This window comes from Eleutherodactylus coqui, chromosome 5 (genome assembly GCF_035609145.1).
Source record: "Eleutherodactylus coqui strain aEleCoq1 chromosome 5, aEleCoq1.hap1, whole genome shotgun sequence".
In the NCBI taxonomy this organism is placed as follows: domain Eukaryota; kingdom Metazoa; phylum Chordata; class Amphibia; order Anura; family Eleutherodactylidae; genus Eleutherodactylus; species Eleutherodactylus coqui.
The window spans coordinates 164,151,033-164,163,512 of record NC_089841.1 but is presented as its reverse complement, the minus strand read 5'-3'; positions in this window follow the sequence as shown (position 1 = coordinate 164,163,512).

Below are 12,480 nucleotides of genomic sequence, written 5' to 3'. Positions count from 1 at the left end.
AAGGATCTGCAGGACTTTATCACTTCAAAAGACAAGATGCAGAATGCTAATCTTGTATGTAGTAAACCTCTTCAAGCAGGACACACAAACTCTGTGGGAGGACATGGCACATAGGTGCATGGCATGCAAGAATGTGTGGGCTGGATGTGACCAAACTCAGCATTCAATGTCCCATAACAGAAATCTTAGATCTAGTGATTACAGTAAATGAAAAGCATTGCTCAGAATTCTTTATTATATTCCGTAGATTAAGGAGCATTAATGAGCTGGGTTTAAAGTTTGCAAGACACTCCAGACATATGATTGGTTACTTTTAGGGCTCATGTCTACGGGCGGTTGAATTCTGCATGCTGTAGCCCGCAGCGAAATCCGACCCTGCCTGCGGCCGAGGACCCTGCTTACTCATCCAGGTCTTCTTTTTTCTGCCCTGTGGATGTCTGCGGAAGCGCTCAGTTTTTGGTTTTTTTTTCAAACTCCTGCTTTCCCACAAAATCTGCAGCCTGTCCACAATGTTAATTGCGGATGGGCTGTGGATCAGACAGCTTCAATTGGCTTCAATGGAAGGCGTCTATGCAGGAACCACACTAAAATGGAGCATGCTGCGATTTGATTTCCGCACCCAAAGGTCCGAAAATAAAATCCACATGCTTTAATTCAGTTGTGGTTGTCCATGTTTCCCTATGGGCAACTTGAACCATGGATCATCCGCGTGGTTTCCCACGCGGATTCCGCAATTCAAATCCACCCTTGGACATTGGACCTTAATTATTGCAAAATCTTTATATCTACTAATTTTAACTCTCTGTGTTTATTGTCAGTTTTGAAAAGACCACAAGTTATAATTTTCATAGAAATTTATGCAAACGTGTTGGGCTAGCATCACATCTATTTGTGACTTTGTTAGGTACCTAATGTATGGAGAGACACTATAATTGTTCTCTTGTTAGGTTACTTTGCTTTTATAGAAAAATAGGTAATATCTCTTAAAGGGTCACCATTGACCCCACAGTAAAGTTCTTGTAATGGAAACATTGTGGGGTCAAATAGCATTCTGTCTTTAAGTTTATGTATGATGTAACATTTAGTAGAATCCTGAGGTACAACATCCTTTGGAGTGCAAAGCCAAAATAGGAAGACTTGTTGATAGCTCCATCTTAGGATTCACCCCTAATATGACTGTTGTTTCATACATGCTGAAAAAAATAAGGCTGTGGTCTTGCTTAGTTCTCTCTATCGTGACGATGAAATATAGGAATTATCTAAGAAACCTAGGGTTACGTCTGTTCGGCGCACTAAAGCGCCACACCTCTGTACAGACGCATGATGGTGTCCAAATAAAACTGCAAACTCATTTATAGTCATTTTCAAGAACCAATTGCACCTCTCCAGGTGAGATAGTAGGACCCCTGTCCCTTACTAACCAGGGAAGGTGGGGCACCCCTGCCTAAAAGCGGGGTGATTGTCCCAATAAGGACAGCCCCACTATCTTCATCTGTTTACCTGGCTGTTCCCTGACTAGGAGCCTGGAGAGATGCACTAAACGCACAGGACACGACACTGTTCATACACACTGGACACAGAACAGGACAGTTCACCACACGTCTGGCAACCTGCACAAACAGAACATGTTGCTGTTCACACCAACACACAAGATTACACATACCACATAGAACAGGACTGCACATAAAGTACATGTCTGGCCACTTGCACAGACATATCAAACACGTCGCTGTTCACACCAACACACATGGTTGAAAAGAACTAGCTAAAGTGGCGCTACACCTTGGGAAGCTGCCAACCACACTACATGGTCTGAATTTTTATTTAGAACCAAGTTATGCATTTCAACCCTGGAATAGGGTCTTCCTCAGGCAACTCTTCATGTTTGATCAAGACCCTATCCCAGGGTTGAAATGTGTAGCTCTGTTTTAAATAAAAATTGAAACCATACTTTAAGTGATTCTAGTGGTGTGGCTGCCAGCTTCCCCGGTAGAACACCTTTTTTTAGCTGGTTCTTCTCCCTTCCTGATAGTATATGTGGTGTGGAGTTCTGGGAAAAGCTGTTCCGGTGACCAAGGCTTGCAGCTCCCATCCTTGAAAGGTTGACTGGTGTTTTGTGATGCATCTGTGAAGCGCCTTCATGCGGTTGTGCCTCTGATCGGTTTTCGAGCACAGTGGCTCAGCCAATCAGAGCCAGTGCTCGATGAACCAATCACAGCCATTCAATGCTATGGTTGTTAGTGGTTCATTGAGCACTGGCTCTGATTGGCTGAGCCGCGGCGCTTGAGAGCCAGTCAAAAGCAGCGCTTCCTGGAGGCGGGGTGTCTGAAACCCCTGACCAGTAAGCGCTCCCTGAAGACTACAAACAATTGCTGGAGATGCAGAGGAGACGTGCGGTGGAGCGGTGATGCATTGTTTTTTTGTTTTATTTTTCATGCAGCTAGGGCTTTTTTTAGGGCTTTCATGGTAGGATTTCCTACTGTCAAGGTTGCATCGCACAAATGTTAAAAAACATGTTTTAGGGTGCCTACCCACTAGCGTTTTTTTCCCTGCAAAATTCGCAGCATTTTTTTCTCTGCAGGGGTCTATGGGACTTGTAATGTTAAAATCGCGATCGCGCAAAATCGCAATTTACCGCGAAATCGCGATTTTGCGCAATCGCGATTTTAACATTACAAGTCCCATAGACCCCTGCAGAGAAAAAAATGCTGTGAATTTCGCAGGGAAAAAAAATGCTAGTGGGTAGGCACCCTATGGGCGCCCACCCACTGGCGTTTTTTTTCACTGCGAAATTCGCAGGTTTTTTTTTTCTGCAGGGGGTCTATGGGACTTGTAATGTAAAAATCGCGATCGCGCAAAATCGCGATTTACCGCGATATCGCGATTTTGCGCGATCGCGATTTTAGCTTTGCATGTCCCATAGCCCAAAGACCCCTGCAGAAAAAAAAAAACGCTGCGAATTTCGCAGTAAAAAAACGCTAGTGGGTGGGCACCCTTAATGCGATGCAATGCAACAGAAAGTAAGGCTCCATAGGGAAACATGGCTACAAAACATAGTAAATTGCACCAATATACAGCAACCCACAATTTTTTTTTCTCGCAATGTAGCAGCCTACAAAAAATCAATAATGTGAAGGAACCCATTTGGAAAGATTGGGCTTCACATACAAGCAATTTGTAGCACTGTTGCATCGCGAGAAACCGCACGATTTTGTCGCCCGTGTGAAACCTCCCTAAATCCTACACTAATCTGCAGGTAAAGTGTCATGACTATAATTGCCTTGCTGCACAGGATAGAGTCAAATAATGTCACTGCTGCAATGAAGGCAGTAGGATCCTGTATAACTGAAGGTGCATTGCTTTAATAAGGGAGAAATTTTGCTGTGACGGTTATGAAGAGCTGCTAGGAAAAATAGATTTTTAAAGGGAGGTTTAGTTAGGAGACTGCCAAATGTCCTGGCCCATGATATAGACAGTCCAGGATTTTATGGACAATTGCAATTCCTGGTTATTATCAAAAATTCCTGATGGTTTGGAATGGTGATGGGTTTTTTAATTGGAGACTATTTTTTCAAACAATTTGTGCTTATATGATAGTCAGCGTGATAACTAGCAAAACCACTATTTACTTTATTTACATAAGGCCACATTCACACTGGCAAGAAAACCGTGTGATTTTTGAGTGCTACGAGAGTGTGAGAAAACGCAGAATTATGAAACCCATCATTTTCAATGACTTCATTTCCATCTGCGATGTTTCCCATCATGTGATGTTGCGAGATTTGTAAATCACAGCATGTCCTATGTTTCTGCGTTTTGCTATCTATCCTCGCCCATGTTTCCCTATGGAGCCTTCGATTTATCGCATCGAAAAGCATGGACTTGCGATGTATTTGCGATGCCATGTATTTTTAATATCAGCAACTCCTGTTGCAGTATACCATACGAGAAAAATGCATGAGAAATTTGCAGGCTGCAGCAATGCGATGCGAGATGATTTTCTAGGAAAAAGCATCTCTGACGCTCAAACATCGCATATTCAAATATGTGATACTGCCACGAGTTTCTCGTATATCGCCCATATTTGTGCGATGTTTGTGTGTTCTGCAACGCACAAATCTCATGCGATTTTCTCGGCCGTGTGAAAATGGCCTAAAATTATGTTTTTGTGCTGAGAAATCACTCTGCAGTGCTGCTCACTCTGGGTCTCCCTTCCTCTAAGCTTGCTGTTCACATGGTTCAAATGGTTGACAGCAGATGCTAGGACAACAGAGCAAGTGAAAAGTGGGGGATGAGTTTTCATGCTCATTATACTGCATGAGAGCAGAGAAGAGGGGGACAGCAAGACACTCGGACACAGATGTTGTGAAAGAGCTAATGATGAGTTATCTGCTCCTGTTCATTCACACATACACTGCTCAGTACTGCTGTACACTGTCCTACATGCTGATGCTATGTCTGTGTGTGTTGCAGACCATTAGAGAGCAGGATTTGTGTATAGAACACAGCACAGCAGCCAGCATCCTTTTCACTAGTCCTGAGAGGTATGAGAATCATATATGCACCCTGGAGAAAGAAAAAACAGGATACAAGTCATATAATAAATATGACCAGAAATAGTGTTATTTGCAATGTACAGACACAACAGGTTATTCTGAAAAGTTAGGTATGCTTAAAAGCAACTTTCCAATTTTCAGGAAAAAAAACTTCACTATGTATGTAGAATGGCAGTCTGAAACATTTCCTCTTGCTCTAGGGTAAACCAGCTCTGGTGATATCAGCAGCACTGTGTCCCTTCTTCACCTGTACATCCCATGCCTTGAGAGTTGAGGGGAGTGCCCCAGACTACAGAAATACACCGTGCATCAGGTAGTCTGCGAATCTAGTGAACATTTCACATGCATGAAAAGAAAACTGGGAACAAGATGAACCTTGGCAGCAACATAAGAAGGGGTGGATACTAAATATGTTAAATATACATTCTGCATACACAGTTACATTTTTACTGTGAACCAGGGAGTTGCTTGTGTAGCATTTAATCTCAATAGATCCAAAGATCTTCATATAGGTCAAAGCTCTAATTTGCTGATACAAAGTTCTAAATTTTCTGCTTCCTCTTCACACAACTGTAATTTGCTGATAAAATTCTGTTTGCCTGCAGCCTCCAATGGGTAAAGCTCAATATACTGGGGTTTATGCAACTGGCCTGGACTTCTGTAAGAAATCCATATGCAGTGAGCTCCCTCTAGTGGCAGGAGAAATAATTTTATCAATGAACTCCACCTCTCATACATGGCTCAGAGTGGGGTTTTTAGGTATTAGGAAACCTCACTCCTGAGCCAGCTACAGACAAGCACAGATCTCTCCTATGTTCTCCATCTTCTTGTGTCACCTGCATCAAACTTTGCAAGCAAAGAAATATTTTTTTCTTCAAGTAACAGCAAGACAGCTAATAAACTGTTCGTTTTTAATGCTATATGTGTGTGTGTTTACTCAAGGAAAGCTGGTGAGACAGAAGGACAATCCAGAGAAGCTGGTTTGTTAATGAGAACAATTAGCACCCAGATGGGAGAGCTCTGTAAGTCTGCGTTCGCACACAGCAAAAAACACTTGTGAAACTGTCCAGCTGCAGCTGCACGTTCTTGCTAACAATATATTGGTTCGGCCATTGGCTGCCACAGCTAAGCAGGGTTTCAGCTACAGGTGGTTTATGCTGTATGGAAACACAACCTGAGGCTGGAGTCACACGGGCATATATCGGCCGGGTTTTCACGCCCAGCCGATATACGCTGCCCCTGTGATGTATTGGTTTACAATGCATCAGTGTGTATTTCCGTGGCGTAAAAGCGCCCGGCCGGCTAAGATAGTGCATTTCTGCTAGGCGCTTTTACGTCTGCATAGACTCCTATGGGAGCCTATGAAAGCTGCCACAGAAGGAAAGTGGGAGAGAGTTTAGCAGAGTGACTGCTAAACTCCCTCCCCTTTCCCTGCTCCTCTCCGCCCCTTGCCGGCTGTTTGCAATGGGAGGGGGCAGGGCGGCGCTAAGGTCCACCCCATCCTGGCCCTTCCCATTGCTGGCTGTGACAAGGGGCGGTAGCTTAGCACACTAGCTCACACCCCATTCCGCTTCCTCCCCTTGCAGAGAGTCGGCGTGGGGGAGAACAGTTTAGCAGAGCTAAACTATCTCTCCCCCATCCAACGGCATTGAAGGCTCGGCGTATATGTGCTGTACCCGTTCACGTGTTTTTACGTCACCGGCGGGCAAACGTAAAAATGCATACACCCATGGGAATCCAGTCTGAGAAAGAGGTGATCAGCGCCGACCTTTGGCTAGATAGCGCCCTGTGCAGAAATTATTTAGGTGTCCCCAATCTCCCCGGGGAAAAAAAATAATGGCTATGTCACTGTCAAAAACAATGGGGCATATATATTATAATTTGTAAGCCAGATTTCTTGCATACCAACGTTGCAAATTATTATGCACACCATAATTTACGACTTTTTGTCTTTTTATGCCACCCTTCAGCACCTTGTTAAATGTGAGCAGGGTCGGGCAAAAAGGAGGCATGGCTATATGCAGCCTGTCAGATTTACACAACAAACTGACAAAAAATAGATCCTCTTACTATTTTGCAGTGTTGTTTCACCCCATAAATCATCTCTCCCCCACCGCTATTATCCTCACCAATATCATCTACTACCATAGTATCACCATTCTCCCTACCAGTTCTATCTCTACCACCCACAGTATATATCTTCCCACACTAGCATATTTTGGGCCGTGTGCTGCCCGTGGTAATTCATTAACAGTACCCGGACCCAGAGCCGTAACATGAAGCTCCTGGGCCCCAATGTAAAATCTGTAACAGGGCCCCCAACTATAAGTAGTACAGATTCAAACAGGTGGGAACTTGAAGTGCCGTGAATAGAAAACTCTTTTTATTGTAATCCGTGCATATAAAAATCACAGGTCCAGAGGACTAGTTTCAGCTTCAAGTTCCCACCTGTTTGAATCTGTATTACGTATAAATACCACCGGATCGAGTGGTTAATGAAGTATGTGAGTATACTCCTACATGCGAAATATATGCTGCAAGCTGAAGTGGATAAGACGAGGTGAGACTTTTTTTTGCTGCTTTACAAATGTTGTATACCCCCAACTATAATGCTTTATTCATAGTACTGGACTCCCTGTATGGAGAGGAGAGGCCTTATGGGCCCTTAAGGCTTCTGGGCCTGGGTGCAACTGCATTCTCTGCATACCCTATAGATACGCACCTGCCCGAACCCTTTATAGGTCTATGAGTACAAGCAAATTCATATTTTTTTCACACAGACCAATGATATGCGTGAAAAAACACATGGTGTAGTACCCCAGAGTTGAGTACTCCAGCACATTTCTGCCGACTAGAGCATTACAATCAGGTGTTAATTAAGGATGAGCGAGTATACTTGCTAAGGCACTACTGGCTCGAGTAATGTGCTTTAGCCGAGTATCTCCCTGCTCGTCCCTGAAGATTCGGGGGCCGGCGCGGGGTGGGGAGCTGCGGGGGAGAGCGGGGAGGAACGGAGGGGAGATCTCTCTCTCCCGCCCGCTCTCCCCTGCTCCCCGCCGCAACTCACCTGTCAGCCGCGGCGGTCCCCGAATCTTTATGGACGAGCAGGGAGATACTCGTCTAAGGCACATTACTCGAATGAGTAGTGCCTTAGCAAGTATACTCGCTCATCCTTAGTGTTAATGTAATGTTTAATAAGTGTAAAAAGTTATGATATTATTGTTTATATTTCTCCACTGCAATATGTGTTCCGGCAGTGTTCTCCAGCTCCTGATGTGAACAGGTCACCTAGCAACAGTCAGGGGATTGTTTAGCCATGCGCAGTAAATAGTAGGTAGGCTGGGATTGGTAGTTTAGATTCTCATCACAGGTTGAGCTAGCTTGGCAGCATTAAAGGTAGAAAGTGGGCGCAGGTAGTCAGTCCATTCTAGTAGTCTAGCCAGCTCAGAAGAGTCTGAAGGAGACTGGGGAGGAACAAGGAGAAAGCCAGTGCAGTGGGAAGTTGAACATCTAAAGTGTGAATACTCAAGAGCAACAACATTTTAGTAACAGAAGAGAGAGAGAGAGGGAGAGGAGGAGGAGAGTAGAAAGAGATCTAAGTCAGTCATTCTTAGGCACCAAAGAGAAAGGAAAGCAAGTCGGTCAGAGTCAGATCCAGCTGGGGAACAGAGCTAAAATGCAACGCACCGAGGATAAATGTATTTCCCTATATCAAGTCCATGAGAATCTGGAGAAGTAATCAATGCCTGTAGTTGTAACAGTTTCTACTAAAGTCTGTCAATGTGAACTGTATGTAACAAGTCAAGTTTATCTCTCATCTGCTCTTGAAGAATAAAATAGTTTTGGTTCACTAAACAACCCGACTCCTGGAGTCACTTCCCACCATCTATTCCATCTTCAACATCTGCACTGAGGTACCACACTAAGCACTCCAGGCAGGACAGAGGTTAATCCCCCATTTTTGTTTAGTCCTCTCCTTTTTATATTTATGATTTTGTTGAGAATGGGTCACTACCCATTCATGGACTCGTGTCATGACAAAACAACATCTTCCCCTACCCTGCTCCGCAGGTAGCACCCCCTTGGGGTACCACCATCAAACCCTGCCCGACCCTGCAGTGAGAACTGCCAAAATTTTGCCACTCTGTAGCACCACGCCCTGACCGCGTTTACCACCTTGCCAGGAGGAGCGGCAGAGCCGCCATGACTACCATCTCAATTTCCCTCGCTGCTTAACCCCTCCTAGGTCTGGCCCGGTCGCCACAATGGCATGTTCTACTGCTCTCTGTTTTCACGTACAATAAATAGGACATGCCAATGCATGTCAAAGTGCTGCTCTAAATAAACTGAATACCACACAAAGTTATGTCAGTGCACTGTCCGATGCGAGCTGTGCCTGAGACTCTAGGGCGCACCTTGCACACATAGGTAGTAGGCACCTAACTTAAGGCCGGGTGCACACTTGTCATGTCTGCGAGTTGCACCCAAGATGAAACTGAAAGGGAGGAGACACAAATTAGATATTAGAAAAAACTTTCTGACAGTGAGGGTGATCAATGAGTGGAACAGGTTACCACAGGAGGTGGTGAGTTCTCCTTCAATGGAAGTGTTCAAACAAAGCCTGGATACATATCTGTCTGGGATGATTTAGTGAATCCTGCACTGAGCAGTGGGTTGGATCTGATGACCCTGGAGGTCCCGTCCAACTCTACCATTCCATGATTCTATGATTCATTTGCATGTCTTATTCTGTGAAAAAAAACGGCAGTGTACATAGTCCCACAGGCTATAATGGCGGAGGCCTAATTTATAGATGTTTTACCAACAGATGGATAGATTAGGAGGTGCTTGAAGAGCAATTAACTAATAACGTTTATATTCTGCCTGTGTTTTTAGAGTTAAGAAATATCTAGCTAGTAATTTGTGTTTAACTACTTTTTGCCTGAGTCTGCGCATTTTTATTTCTGTAAGTAGAAACCCTGTATAATATGTTGGTGCTAAATAAAGAATAATAATCTTTTATAAAAATCGAAACAGATGCGCAATGTAATCTCCTAGCAGATGTAGCTTAAAAATACTGAAAAGCAATTTACAAATGAAACAAAATTGTTTTTTTAAAACCGAACTATAAATAGTAGCACTTACATAGTATTATAGTCATAGGGCGTTAAAAAAATTAAACTGCCTCTTCACTAAAAATATTATTCCAATGAACAGTACTTAGGTCAAATTAGGTGAGCAACCTGCTAACATTAACACTGTGCATGCCTCGTTGCATGAACCTTATGTCAAGCACGGATGTCCAAAGTTCAAATAATTTTTAATTGTCAGAACATTCCTTATCCTCACCATAAATGCTTAGCTTTCTCATTTCACAAAAAATCCCAACTTCACGAAATGTACATTAAGAAAGGTACTGTCAGGATCAGTTGATCATGGTGGGTCTTGCTGCTGAGAGGGTAGTGTTACACGCTTCCAATTCAAATGTGTGGGCGACCATGTATTTCATTCAGGAGAATTCATTAAAAGAGAGTTTCCCCCACAGCAAGTTATCCCCTCTTAAAGTTGATGGCTTGTTTTTAGCGGGCAAGTTGTATTTGTCAATTGTACTATTGTACCGTATAATGGATACTGAAAAATTTTTAAAAAATTCTAATTGAAGTGAAATGGAGGAAAAAAAATACAATTTTGCCATCTCTACAGCGGTGGTGGTTTAATAGTATAGATACTGCAGATAACTTTATTCTGTAGATCAGTACAATTACAATACCAAATTTATTAAGGTTTTTTTTGTTTACTACTTTTAAAAATAATATATCTTCTGAAAAAAAAGAAATTTATTTTCCAGAAAATATTTTATTAAAATAATTTTTTTTGTTGCCATCTTCTGACCATCATAACTTGACATCCTGTAGTTTTTATTGGCACCATTATGGAGTACGTATGACTTTTTGTTCATTTTTTATTCGATTATTTTCTTGGAAACAGGGTGATCAAAGAAGGGAAATTCTGGCGTTGTGCATTTTTTTTTTATTTTGACGACGTTTACTTTGAGGCCTTAGTCAGACGGGCGTTTTTTCGCGCGATTTGCGCATGCGCATGCGTCCGGCGATTTTTTAAAACCATTGCTTTGCAATGGTATCGGACACATGAGCGCTTTTTATGCGCTCGTCCGATAAATTATAGAACAGAAATCGCAGATCGCACCTATCTGCGATCTGCGATTCCTGTTCTCTTCTCTATATGCGCTCAATGGGGCCGGCGGCAGCAGCGCCGACCCCATTGAGAACATATAGAAGACAAATCATTCTTCTCTGCCACAGCTGTAACAGCTGTGGCAGAGAAGAACGATGTTTGCCCATTGAATTCAATGGAGCCGGCAATACAGCCGGCTCCATTGAAAGCAATGGGCTGCCGGCGAGCGCAGGATGAATTGTCGGAAAGGGCTTAAATATATAAGCCCTTCCCTGCAATTCATCCAGAAAAGTGTAAAAATAAAAAATATATATATACTCACCTTGTCCCAGCAGAGCGGCCGGCCTGCAGTGGGTGTGAAGGGGGTGTGAGTCAGACTTGCCCCTGATTGGCTCAGCGCTGAGCCAATCAGAGGCAAGTCTGACTCACACCCCCTTCACACCCACTGCAGGCCGGCCGCTCTGAACTCCGTCTGCCGGGACAAGGTGAGTATATAGATTTTTTTTATTTTTACACTTTTCTGGATGAATTGCAGGGAAGGGCTTATATATTTAAGCCCTTCCCGACAATTCATCCTGCGCTCGCGCTGTATTGCCGACTCCATTGAATTCAATGCGCTGGACAGCTCCAGCCCGTTTTTAATAAAACGCGGCTAGGAGCAGATTTTTCGGGCGATTTTTTTGGCCCCGGTCACGCGATTTGCGGATGCACATCCGTCATGCGATCCGCAAATCACGCAAAAAAACGCCCGTGTGACTAAGGCCTAAGGGTAAATAATGTAGTATTTGATAGCTAGGACTTTCATGGATGAGAATAAATATTCTTGATAAGCAATCAGCCATGGCATCCCTGGGGGCATTCAGAAGGCCCCCGGCCTCCATGGCAACCAAATGGCACCTTAAAATCTCATCACAGGGGGGTTGGGTATTCAGGACCCCCCAAATTTAATCGGTGCATTTAAAAACATCAAGAGATTAAGGGTTTAGGCCTTTTCCACAGGCGACAGCGATTTTGCCGCAAGAAAATCATTGTAGCGCTCTTGTGCCGTAATTTTTTGGGGGGAGGGGGGAATATAAGCCCTTCCCCAATAATAAGCCCTGGCTGCATTAAAAAATTAAAAAACACAATACATCACCTAACAGCCACTGTCTGCTCCGGTGCACTTCTCCTCTGCAGCTCCCCGACATACTTGCTTGCAGTTTTCAGCCAACACTTCCTGGTCAGTGGTTCAAAAACCCTGCCTTCAGGAAGCGCTGGCTCTGACTGGTTCTTGAGCGTTATGGCTCAGACAATCACTGCAGCGCTCTATGATCCAATCACAGCTATTGCATTGAATGGCTGTGATTAGATCAGTATGATTTCAACTATACCTAATGTACAGTTTTTAGTTTCAACCCCTTCCCGCTCCAGGGCATAAGTTTATGTCCTGGGAGCGGGGTACTTTCCGCAACGTCCTGGGGATACCGCGAGATCACATATGATCTCACGCTATCCCGCAGCGGGAGCCGGCTGTCAGTCACAGCCGGCGTCCCACTGCAACAGCGGGGGGGGGGGGGCATTGGAGATGCAACCCCCGCTGTTAACCCCTTCCCTGCCGCGATCTAAGTAGGTCGCGGCAGAAAAGAGTTCACAGAGGGAGCACGCTCCCTCTGTGTCTTCAGCCGGCTCCTGCGATGTTATTGCAAGAGCCCGGCCTGTGCCATGGCAACAGGATGCCAGACACTGGCGT